Genomic DNA, 13,756 nt, shown 5'->3' with positions numbered 1-13,756 from the left:
TTACGCTGTCTCGTAACCGGTTGGCCCTGACCGGTATTAGTACGCAATCTGACTGCATAGCATAACAACAAAGAATGAAAGAAAATTTCCGTTAACACAATTAATTAATTAAGTCCCCAGCAACTATAAAAGCTACGAAACAACAAGGCACAAGTGTAACTGTTCTGTGTGTGGGAGTGTGATTCAACGTACACATCTGGCACGGTTCTTCCTCAATAAGACCAGATATTTTAAACACCATTTATACTGAAGTAATTAAAAAAAACAGAAATACTATAATTGCACATAGAAACCAGAAATACAGTCTAATACAAGAACACGAGCCAGATGCTTTGTTGACTGAACCTGTGACCAAGAGGCATTGTTGTTTAAGACATTGAAATAATAAAAAAAAGGAATTTTTACCTTCATATATATTGACGAAAAGCACACTCTGAACATTACAGCATCCCCAATCCAACAATATCTGGTGTCTAGCCCATCAAAACAATATGACAACATCTGAACAAGCACTCTCCATGGGAACTTCTCAACAACGACTCACCACTGCTACATCTCAACAAGCACTCTCCACTACTACATCTCAACAAGCACTGCCTACTACGACTTCTCGACAAGAACTGCCTGTGGAGGCGGCTGAATAATACTCTCTGGCGCAATCTCCGGCGCTGTGACTCAGTGTAGCCACCTTTCATATGCCCCTCCTCCACAGGCTAGAATTTGATGGTATTTTTGCCAGCATTGGTGGTGAAAATACCACCAAATTCGTCCAAAAAATACAGACAAAAATTAAAAAGTAATATTAACAAGTAAGTATCAGACAACTAAATAAATTTTGGCTTTGCACTGACCCTTCAATAACCTAATATATAAAATACAGTAAGGAATACAAATGCTTGCATACATATGATTTTACATAATAGTTTACATAAGTATTATTCAATCAATGGCACCAGAAATGACGAACAGGTGCAGGTAAGAATCTCATAACATTTCATAAACAGTAAACACACAAAAAATAAGTTTTTACGAATATTCACATAAAATCCTTTCAATAGTTCAATAAACAAGTAGGGCTCCTCAGAGTAGTTGGCAGTTCCAACAGTAGCACCCAGTAATGATCAACAGGTGCAAATAGCAGTCTCATAACATTTCATCAGCAGTATTTAAACAGCTTCAACAGTGGCACCCAAAAATGGCGAGCAGGCGCAGACACCAATAAGTGACATTATTTCAGTAGAAGCAGTTCCACCAGTGGCACCCAGTAATGTTGAGCAGGTGCAGACACCAATAAGTGACATCATTTCAGTAGAAGCAGTTCCATCAGTGGCACCCAGTAACGTTGAACAGGTGCAGACACCAACAAGTGACATCATTTCAGTAGAAGCAGTTCCACCAGTGGCACCCAGTAATGTTGAGCAGGTGCAGACACCAATAAGTGACATCATTTCAGTAGAAGCAGTTCCATCAGTGGCACCCAGTAACGTTGAACAGGTGCGGACACCAACAAGTGACATCATTTCAGTAGAAGCAGTCCATCAGTGGTATCCAGTAATGTTGTGCAGGTGCAGACACCAACAAGTGACATTTCAGTAGAAGCAGTTCCATCAGTGGCACCCTGTAATGTTGAGCAGGTGCAGACACCAACAAGTGACATTATCTCAGTAGAAGCAGTTCATCAGTGGCACCCATTAATGTTGAGCAGGTGCAGACAGCAACAAGTCACATTATTTCAATAGAAGCAGTTCCATCAGTGGCACCCAGCAATGTTGAGCAGGTGCAAGTAACAGTCAATAATATTCACTATCACTAATTAGACAGTTCATCAAAGTTCATTAGCACAAATTAAACATCATTAGACAGTTCATCAAAGTTCATTAGCACAAATTAAACATCTCCTAGTGGCACCCTTCATGTTGAACAAGTGTACGTAACAGTCCATAATATTTACTATCACTAATTAGACAGTTCATCAGAGTTTATCAGCAGAAATTGAACATTTCCAGTGGCACCCAGCAATGTTAAATAGGTGCAAGCACGAACAACAGTTTGAATGCACACACAATTGCTTTTACAAAATCATTATCAATGCTCTTACACTAAACATACAAATTATAATAAACACACAAATGATATCAGATAATTGTCATATTAAATATTACAAATACACTAATATCAGTAAACCTATAATATTTATGGGTGTCAGTGCAAGCCACAACAAACAAGTAAAATAATATTTAGGAGATAGGTCGGTACCAATTATTTGGGATTAGGAAAGGAAAACACACAAAACACACTCACTCATCTTTCATCCACATTAAGTACTACTGTGTAATTGAATAGTGTTAACTGCGTAAATGCAATTCTGTCCAAAATTTTATGTTCAACTTGTGTATCAAGTAGTAGTGGCACCAATGTATAACAGTCAATAATAGTTAGTCAACATCGTAGTCATCATGTCAAGATCAATGTTTGCCAAGCCAAATCAAAATGTACAGTTGCTGAACAACTGTCAGTGTGCCAAGATATGCAAATGCTTCCTCTCTCCAAAAAAAAATATATACTGCTTAGTGATTTAACAAAGTATGTGTGTAGACAATCTTCTTTCCACTTGAGTGTTCTAGTCTGCTATCTTCATCCTCCTTGTTCCATATAGACTAACAAAAAAAAAAAAAATGCTCCTCACTTACTTCACCTCTTATCCACCAAAACTCCAATAATCATCATCATCACATAATCTTAATACTTCAATAATACCTCTTACGTCGATACATATAAACCTTATCATCAATATCATTTACCTTACCTCTTGTCCACCAAAACTCCAATAATCATCAACTTCACACAATCTCAATACCTCAACAATACCTTATTACCAATATCATTTCACTTCCATAAGAACTCTTTCCTCTAGTCAGTCTCCTCGAACAAGTACAGACAAAATCCTAGTGCAAACTTCAATTTATCATCCCATGCAATCCGAAGACACAATGTCCACACAAAACCTCTGTGTAGTCCACCTGAGCCAAATATTCTACTCATTATGAATTATAAAATACATTTTGGTTAGGCCGGCCGAAGTGGCCGTGCGGTTAAAGGCGCTGCAGTTTGGAACCGCAAGACCGCTACGGTCGCAGGTTCGAATCCTGCCTCGGGCATGGATGTTTGTGATGTCCTTAGGTTAGTTAGGTTTAACTAGTTCTAAGTTCTAGGGGACTAATGACCTCAGCAGTTGAGTCCCATAGTGCTCAGAGCCATTTGAACATTTTGGTTACCTTGTCCATCATAAAATAAAAGAAATGCATACATGACCTCTAACAGCCTTCAGTTTGAATAACTTTCAGTAAGTAGGTGCGAGTACGTAGTATGAAAGATCACATAAGACTTTGAATGAATAAATCGTAATATTTCACAGTGTGTACACCACTTCAAGAATCATGGCAAAACAGAAGCAAACATGTGGAGTATTTCTTGTGTCAAGTGTCACTTACTATTTCAATTGCTCACGAAGAATGCAGTGTAATAACTGTCAATGGTCTAAACCTAGTGTCGTTAGCTTCCTTTCTATTAGCATAAATTTATACAGCTTCCATAAAACCTCCAGCTCATGGCAGTTCATTTTCTTATCTTAAAATATAAAGCAATGAGCGTAAGCAAAACATTGAATAGCGGGTAAATATACCAGTAGAGAACAGAATGTCAAGCACAATCCCTACCATGAGGCTCTGTCAAGCGAACAATCTATAATTAATACTATAGTGTGACCTAAACTCAATGTTTGTACACCGTATATCAGCATTTCTATGTACCAAATTAAAGAGTAGTTATGACAACAAAACAGAAATGTGTAAATATGCAATCCAGACGCAAAGCAGCAAATATATATCTTACATAATAAACAGGTCATTAGCATCATATCAGCATAAACAAATAAATGTTCATATGTAATCTTAATAAGTAAACATGAAGGCGCAAGCAGATAAATCACAAGGTATAACTTACATATATAACCACAGTCAGCACAATTAATCAGGTGACAATTATAATTTAAATAAATAGGCACAGCAGGCATATAATAAAAAAAATGACATCAGTGAAAAAGCAGTGCAGCCAAGCGATGCATGATATACATAATTAACAACCCTGTTCATTAATCAATCATTGTCAAAATCAGTTAACACAAAGTATAAATCATGTAATCGCGAGCAGCAAATTACGTCTGAAGTACGTACCTAAGTGGAAATATGTTTCCTGAAAAATAAACTCAATTAATAGTTACCTTTTTAGTTTATTGGTTTCTTCTTCGAAATTACTTTCTTCCTGAAAATTTCTCAGCAAGTCCTCTTAACGTCGGACACACACAGAATTTACCTGAAGGTTTTAAATACTTTATACAACCGTATCCTGAAAAATACTGAACGTTAATAACATAATTTATGAAGTCACTATAGCTTTATACTGAATTTATTCGGAGAAATTACACTGTGTATTTGTTTACGGCTGTCAGTGCATTCGCACTGAGCGCTCGATCAGCTGTAGGTACGCGTGACGTAGGAAGTAATTGTTTACGGTCAACGACTGCCTTGTGCGGCGCGCAGACTTGACTGTTGCTTTGAGTGTGTGCCGCCGCCGGAACACGGCGCGGTATCCTTGTATTCTCCGTGTGTTTACGTATAACTGTTGATTTCTCGAAAGTATGTCATCCCACAAAAATTTTAACGTTCGATATGTGATGTATTCCCTTAGAGCGCTGAGATTTAAGAGTTTCTACTTCGACATTGTTATCATGAATAATTTTGCGAATCCTATATGGACGGTTATAAAGCAGAAAAAATTTGCGACTCAAGCCTTTTCCTTTGTGAGACAAACGATGAGACTTAATTAACACGTTTTGACCAACTGACAAGATTTTTAAACGACCAGGACGTTTAGCTGATTTCTCTCTTCTAGCAGCCGCAGATGCAATATTTTGTAGAGCCATGTTGACAACTTCAGAATGCCGCAGTTTCCGTGTAGGCGGAAAAGGAACGATTTCAGAAATGCGATTTGTCGGTGCTTTATTTTTTTAATATCAATACAGGCGGTGAAGAAGTTGAATCATTAGGGAGTTCATTCAGAATGTTTTGAAAAATATGAAGATACTGATCCCAAGTTCTGTGATTCTGATGACAATAAAGACGACACAATTTATTGATTTCCTTCATCCATCTCTCTGAAGCGTTAGATTGAGGGTGAAAAAGTGAAATGAAAATTGGTTTAATCTTACGACGCCGTAGAGTACGAAGCCAAATTTTAGAGCGAAATTGTGATCCATTATCTGATATAACCTTATCAACATGACCCACTTCTTTAAGAAAATGGTTGATGAAAGCATTATATACTGAACGAGCTGTTGCTTTGCGTAAAGGTGTAAAACACACATATTTTGATGTCAGTTCCACTGCTACCAAAATGTACGCAAAACCATTAGTAGAACGAACCACTGGACCGAACAAATCGACTGCAGCCATGTCTTTTAATTTCGCTGGAATGAAGGAAACAACGGTGCTCTGTGAGAAATAGTTGGCGGCTTAGCCTTTTGACATAATTTGCATTTGGCAAGAACAGATCGAATACGTTTTTCCATATTACTGAAGTAGCAATTTTCTCGTAATTTATGAAAGCATTTTCTGGGACCAAAGTGTGCATAACTGAAATGTGTGTACCAAATCAATTTATTAACCCACTCATCAGGAATACAAACTAACCAAACAGAGTTGTCGACCGATTTTCGTTTTTACGAACATCACGTTTTGTAGTAGGAACAGCATAATTACGAATAGCGTCTAGTTTTTCTGGATCAGGAAGAATACCTTCTGTAGAAATAATATGACCAAGAAATTTCACCTGAGAACGACCAAATTCAGATTTTTTCAAGTTCACTGTAATGCCAACTCTTGCAAAAATACGTAATAATGAATCCAAAATTTTGTTATGCTCACTCCAAGAACGTTTAGCAATAAGAATATCGTCAACATATGAAGTAATATTGTTACGAAGATAAACAGGTAAAATTTCGTTTAAACTACGAATGAATGCTGCAGAAGATATAGTAAGTCCAAACGGTAATTTCCGAATTCACTTTTGGGTAAAATAGTCATATCCGGTTTTTTTTACCGACTGTCTAGATAGACTGATAGTTGAAGAGTTGTTTTGATAGATACAAAGAATAGTAAAAGAGTAGGCAGCAGTGCAGAAAACTAAAAGAGAAATAGCACTACTACAGCTCGGGGCCCTGTGCACGCTATGGCACATATTCACTTAGTGTAGTGAATCCCCTGAGGACATTAATAGCCGCACATAAATTCCAGTTTGTGACTTAGTGGCCAATTTGGTGGAAGTGCGTACATAAATTGATCTAACCATGAACATGGATGTATGTCGTTCTTAGAATTGCGAAAGATCTTAAATTTCCGAACAGTTAAGAAGTGTTTATAGTCAAAGTTTTCTCCTCGTGGCGACAAAGACCTACCGCGTCTGTCCCAGTCCCAATGTCGATTATTGTCAAGTTCGCGCGCCTGGCGCTCCCTTGTTGCATCTCGTAAATGAAACAAATTATTTTATTCAAACCCCTCTGCTATCTGTGATTATAAATTTCTTCCGCTGTCTTTTCCTACGATTTCGCTTTCAATTTGTTTGACTTGCTTCCGTAACACCTCAAATTCCCTTTTAACGCGTTCATTAAATTTTCCCTGATTTTCAACATGCTTATTTATGTTCTGGTACTCTTCGGTTTATGAAAATGGCAATGGAGCTGTATCATCTGAATCTCTGTCCCCATTTAAACTAAGACTTGTCAATTTATCTGCAATCTCCTCAACTCTTTCCGATAAGTCACCTATTTGTTCCTTCTGTTTATTTACGTCTTCCGTAAGTGTCGCGACTCGGGTTTCAGTATTGACACATTTAGTAGTTAACTGTTCACACTGTTGCGTTAAGTTATTTATTCTGTCATTTGGTGCGGATTCCTCGATTCTTTCAAGTATTTCTTCCTTATCGTGTGCACGTTGTAAATTTAATTCTGAAAATTTTTGTACTATCACACGATCTTTTTCTTCCTGTTCTCTGTCCTGTTCCTCTTGTCTAATTTCTGTTGAAATTAAACTATTATTGTGAGCATTCAAAATCGGTTGTACTTCTTCTCTAATTTCTTCCTTTGATTCATTTTTCATCTTTTTGAAACACGTCCCTATTCGTGAGCCTAACTGTGTTTCCATTGTTTCCATCTCGGTTTTAATTGTTCCTATTTGTGAGCCTAACCGTATTGTCAAAGTTTCCATCTTCGTGTTAATTCTTCCCATTTGTGATCCCACTGTTTTTAATTCAGAACGTAACTGTGTTGCCACTGTTTTTAATTCAGATCCCAAATTTAATATTGCACTCATCAACTGCTCCATATTAACTGGTTCAAAATTTTTTCCCTCCTAACATTTCCCGCAAAACTAACTTCCTTCGAAATAGCCGTAAAGCTATCTGTGTTCGATACTATTCCAGAATCTTCTGTCGTTAATCTTGTATTCTGAAAATTTTTTGATTGTGAAAAGTTTTGAAATGGTTCCGGACTATTTTCCCTGCTTATTAAATTATTTTCTACTTCATTATTCATCATACTGTTGTCCTGTGTTGGCGAGTTCGCCATGTCAACAATTTCGTCATTCTGACTATCCATCATTTTTGCCTTTTTCATCGATCGCGTAATCATTTACAAAATATACAAAACTCGTCCCTATACGAAAATTACACACAATGAGACTTTATCTGAAACAATACAATTCACACGAAATGCTTCCCGACAAACACGCCTAACAAACAATTAAAACCTTCACAACTGCACAAAATTGTCAAACCCATATACAAGACATCAAAAATTAAATTCTGCAAAAATACCGTCAGAAGAATGACAAGACAACTGCAAATGTTCAATTACAAATCTACACATGCAATATAGACTACAATTACTAAACTACAAATTACTACAACAATACTACTGTCTGCTATTTTTACTATCAGAAGATTTCCAAGGGACGATCCTGGCAGGGTCGCCACGTGCATGGGGGCTTAATTATTTATTATGCAAATAACTTTGCTGCCTGTCCGGTTACGCTGTCTCGTAACCGGTTGGCCCTGACCGGTATTAGTACGCAATCTGACTGCATAGCATAACAACAAAGAATGAAAGAAAATTTCCGTTAACACAATTAATTAATTAAGTCCCCAGCAACTATAAAAGCTACAAAACAACAAGGCACAAGTGTAACTGTTCTGTGTGTGGGAGTGTGATTCAACGTACACATCTGGCACGGTTCTTCCTCAATAAGACCAGATATTTTAAACACCATTTATACTGAAGTAATTAAAAAAAACAGAAATACTATAATTGCACATAGAAACCAGAAATACAGTCTAATACAAGAACACGAGCCAGATGCTTTGTTGACTGAACCTGTGACCAAGAGGCATTGTTGTTTAAGACATTGAAATAATAAAAAAAGGAATTTTTACCTTCATATATATTGACGAAAAGCACACTCTGAACATTACAGCATCCCCAATCCAACAATATCTGGTGTCTAGCCCATCAAAACAATATGACAACATCTGAACAAGCACTCTCCATGGGAACTTCTCAACAACGACTCACCACTGCTACATCTCAACAAGCACTCTCCACTACTACATCTCAACAAGCACTGCCTACTACGACTTCTCGACAAGAACTGCCTGTGGAGGCGGCTGAATAATACTCTCTGGCGCAATCTCTGGCGCTGTGACTCAGTGTAGCCACCTTTCACTATGTTACGACTTAGTTTGAATGAAATACGAGTAAATCAGAAAAAATTACCATTGTATCTAACATAAAGTAAGTTTTTCGAAAAGAGTAACGAAATTACATGTTCTCAATACACGGCTTCTAGCAAGACAAAGAATCATTTATAACACAGAGAAAGATGATAAGTTTGAATGTACAATAAGATGTAGACCAGTTAAAATGATACTACTTTATCCTAGAATCAGCTTCTATTTCACAAAAAATGAGAGAACTCTGAGCATTCGTTTCATTGCGTGGAAGGAGCGATCGCAAGAAAACTGCGAATATTTAGAATACACGTCTGGATTAACATATACATTGCCCGCCCGATTGGCTGTGCGGTCTAAAGCACAGCTTTCCGGGCGGGAAAGAGCGCCTGGTCCCCTGCACGAATCCGCCCGGCGGATTTGCGTCGAGGTCCGGTGAACCGGCCAGTCTGTGGATGGTTTTTAGGCGGTTTTCCATCTGCCTTGGCGAATGCAGGCTGGTTCCCCTTATTCCGCCTCAGTTACACTATGTCAGCGATTGCTGCGCAAACAAGTTCTCCACGTACGCGTACACCACCAATACTCTACCACGCAAACATAGGGGTTACACTCGTCTGGTGTGAGACGCTTCCTGGGGAGTCCACCTGGGGCCTAACCGCACAATAACCCTGGGTTCGGTGTGGGGCAGCGGAGGGGTGAAGTGGACTGCGATAGTCATCGTGGGGTTGTGGACCATTGCGGCTGCGACAGGGACGGAGCCTCTCCGTCGTTTCTAGGTCCCCGGTCAACATACAATACAATACAACCTATACATTCGCCTAATAGTCACCACGGCAGGTAACTGTATCTTCGCCATTGTATTAACTCCGAATCTTCTCACATCGACACGCAAGACGAAACAAGAATAAGAGTAGACCAGACTGCGTCGCAAACAGAAAAACAGGAAATAAGTGGCGAAAACTCATTCTAAACAATATCGCCTCATGATTCCACACTCGCGAACCTTTCTGATTGTCCGATGGTCTAAACAGGCCTCCCAAATGGTTCAAATGGCTCTGAGCACGATGGGACTTAACTTCTGAGGTCATCAGTTCCCTAGAACTTAGAACTACTTAAACCTAACTAACCTAAGGACATCACACACACCCATGCCCGAGGCAGGATTCGAACCTGCGACCGTAGCGGTCGCGCGGTTCCAGACTGTAGCGCCTAGAACCGCTCGGCCACACCGGCCGGCAGGCCTCCGAAGATGCGAAATGCATCAGTAAAGAGATAGCCCAAAGAGCTAGTTTCGACTAAGCGAAGCTAACCATAGTATACGCAGGCAAAGCACTGCAAAGATAAACTCGCGATTTAAGAAAAGTAAAAATATTGTGAGCTGAAAATGAAAATACAAACGAACTGATAACTTTACACTTTTATTCTGCCTTGTGTTTAGTGCTGAAGGCAATTGAATGTTGACGAACTGTCAATACAGATGGAATTGGCATCATTACACCACTAAAATATGTACAATATACTTCGTTTGTATTACACAGACATATATTCGAGACAGAATTGTCTAAAGCTGAAAAATATGTTCATTTGATGTTTTGGGCCCAGTCCGATGCCTCTGGAGGCCACCTCTTGGGGTGTATTTTTCCTTCTTTTCCTGCTGTTGTTTATTTTGTAAGATGTGTGGTGGGTCTTATGCCAGTATTAGCGCTACTAAATAAATAGCCACACTTCCTAAAAACAGGGATATATTTCACTCAACATTTTTACTACTACTTTTTACAACACGACTAACAATTGCTACGTTAATACCACTCACTTTAGAACATTCAAAACGTCCGTACATGTATATTTTAGGACCTGAGAAAAAAAACACCCATAAACAACTACCGCTGTTCAATTGTTCAATAGACCCTTGTTGGTGCGTCGTTTACGCCATGGCTCTCGGATTCAGGCACTTGCTGCACCATGGCACAAATGACTCCCGGACGATCAGTAGTTGTAATAGCATTTTTACTGGTCCTCTTCTCGCCTGCTCCACCACTGCTCCACATTCACTGTAACAAGAAAGGAAAACACACAGTTTCCCTTTCCCACTACATTTATCCTTATTCAATTTATTCACGAGCGTCTCTTGTCGACGGCTTTGTAATGGTGTGTTGGGATGTTTACAAATATCCCGAAACACTACACTCTCCATTGCCTTCAGACTGATGCAATGGTGTGTTGGAATGCTTACAAATATCCCGAAACATTACACTCTCCATTGCCTTCAGACTGATACAGCTGTAACTTTGAACTGAACATCGTGCATTTTCGTAAACTCTCGTGGGTAATCGGTTTCAAAATGCGATTCCCTACTTATTAGCACTAAGCTGTGTTTATAATAGATTTACATATCACTGTGACGACTTTTTATGATTATAGAGACCTTCCCCGAATTTTGGGTTTCTAAATTGTTAACGTATTTATATATGATTATATTCATATCGTTAGCCGTACGACGGCTGAGGCCACTGCATATGTTACGACCATTACGACTAGCGCTTGCTTCCCTCAACGTACGAACAACGCGGGCCGTCTGTTACCCCAGCCATTGCAGCCTAGCGCAACACTGACGGTGGTAGCTGATTTTCAAACGATTTGTTTGATTGGGCTGAAGGCGACTTGACCCACTGTTATAAAAATGCTTCGAAGGAACGTCTCATTTCTGACGGAAATATCATAATGTTATTCGTTACTGTCCGTTAGCAGCCTCCTTAGAATTCTTCAAATAAATGTTAATCTGGCGTCTGTCTTACCTACGATTAGTTTAATGACGTCATATCGTAAGCGTGGCCTATTTATGTCCAGACGAGCTGCAGAAACATTTATTTATGTTTAGAGTCTACATCCAAACCCTGCACTATGCGTCGATCATTTGCAGGTCTTCCTGAATTTTGCTATAGCTGTCTAGTGTTACTACTTCTCTACATACAACAACATCATCCGCGAACAACTTCATGGAGCATCCAGCGTTATCCCTGTGATAAGCTAAACCATTACGACCACTGCCGACCGCTACGTCGCATGTCGCCTGGTAGCGTTTCGGGCACGTGACGCGGTAACAAAAGTATGTAAGCGGAGCAGAAACGGATGGGGGATCACCCTAGGGAAGATAGGGCTGCAGACGGGGAAATACATTGAGGTAAGCGACTTAGACAAAGGGCAGATTATTATTACGCAGAGCCTCTGAACGAGTATCTCAGAAACGACGAAACTGGTCGAATGTTCACGTGCTACTGTCGTGAACACCTACGGAAAGAGGCAAAATGATACTGAAACTACCATAAGGTGCTAAATGTTTAGACGTCCACGAATCTTCACAGAACGAGGAGTTCGGAGGCTTGTCTGCTGTGTAAAGTACGATAGATGGCGATCTGTGGCATCTCTAGCGTAAGAGTACAATGCAGGTGCACGCACAAGTGTTTAGGAGCACACCGTTCATTGTACGTTGTTGAACATGGAGCTCCGCAGCAGACCACCCCTACGTGTTCACATATTGGCCCAACTGCATCGTCAACTACAGTTGCAGTGAGCACGGGACCATCGGAATTCGACCGTCGATCAATGGAAAGGTGTCAGCTCTTCTACACTAAGTCGAAAGTCGTCTCAACTAACGCCGTCATCGAGTTGAACGACGGCTCGGAACATGCAGCACGCTTCGGATGCTGACTGGTGTGAGCTGCATTATGCTATGGGAGACATCCTCCTGCGCTTACATGGGGCTTGTGGCAGTAATCGAAGATACGCTGATAGCTGCAAACATCCTGCATCCCTTCTTTCGTGATGTCTTCCCTGACGGCGATGTCATCTTTTAGCAATATAATTGCCCACGTCACAGCGCCAGAACAGTGCTACAGTGGTTTGAGGAACTCACGTTGATGTCTCGGCGACCAACTTTGCCTGATGTAAATCCTATGGAACCCATCTGGGCCGCTATCGGGCGCCATCACGGCGTACGCAAATCAGCGGCCCATTATTTACGCGAATTACAAGACCTGTGCGTAGACATCTAATGCCACATACATCCACAAACTGACCAACAAACTGTCGGATCCCTGATAAGAAGGATCAGAGATGTATTTCGTTCCAAAGACAGACAAAGAAGCTATTAAGTAGGTGGTCATGAAGTTTCGGCTCATCGGTGTATATTAGGTGTTTCATGAGAAATAGTAAATAGTTTAGTAGTTGGTAGCACACACTAATTCGAATAAAACATTAAATATAGCATGTCTCCAATTATAACTAGCTACAGAGATACAACTATTTGAATGTAACCCAAAACAAATACTCACAGAAGGTATTAACCAAAGGCCAATGGCTTAGTTCAAACTTCATTTTTATAAATTCCTCCTCCAACTTCCATGCACTTTCGATTTCTCTTGACAACTACACGTGTAGATCTTCCGAAATCATAATGGCGTTCTCTTTTGGGTAGCTCTGTTCATAATTCGAAAGATCATTTCGTCTCTTCTGTTTACTTTTTCTCTCTAGACTCCACCATTCAGATGATCCACGCAGGCAAAAAAAAATCTATGGACATAATCCCCGAAGACTCTGGTGACAAAGAAACGCGACCTTTTCTGCCGATACAACACCCGGGGAATGCCACGTTTAGGTGATGTGGGGGAAGTTTGCTATCGATGGGCCACCTGAAGGAAATGTGTAATAAAATCCTCCGATACCGTAATAAATATTTTATTTTCAGTATAATATGTAAACTATCTTTTGCATTTCACTGTAGTAGACACAGAAGCCATAAATATTCACTGTTAATGAAACATGTGAAAAATGAAAACGTGTGTCATCAGCGTAGTAAGGGGATTGATTTTCTTCATTGGGCCAGGCAGTTTCCTTGAATGGGCTATAGTGTAATATCTATTAA

The sequence above is a fragment of the Schistocerca cancellata genome, chromosome 4 (assembly GCF_023864275.1).
Source record: "Schistocerca cancellata isolate TAMUIC-IGC-003103 chromosome 4, iqSchCanc2.1, whole genome shotgun sequence".
Lineage (NCBI taxonomy): Eukaryota > Metazoa > Arthropoda > Insecta > Orthoptera > Acrididae > Schistocerca > Schistocerca cancellata.
This window is presented reverse-complemented; position numbering follows the sequence as displayed.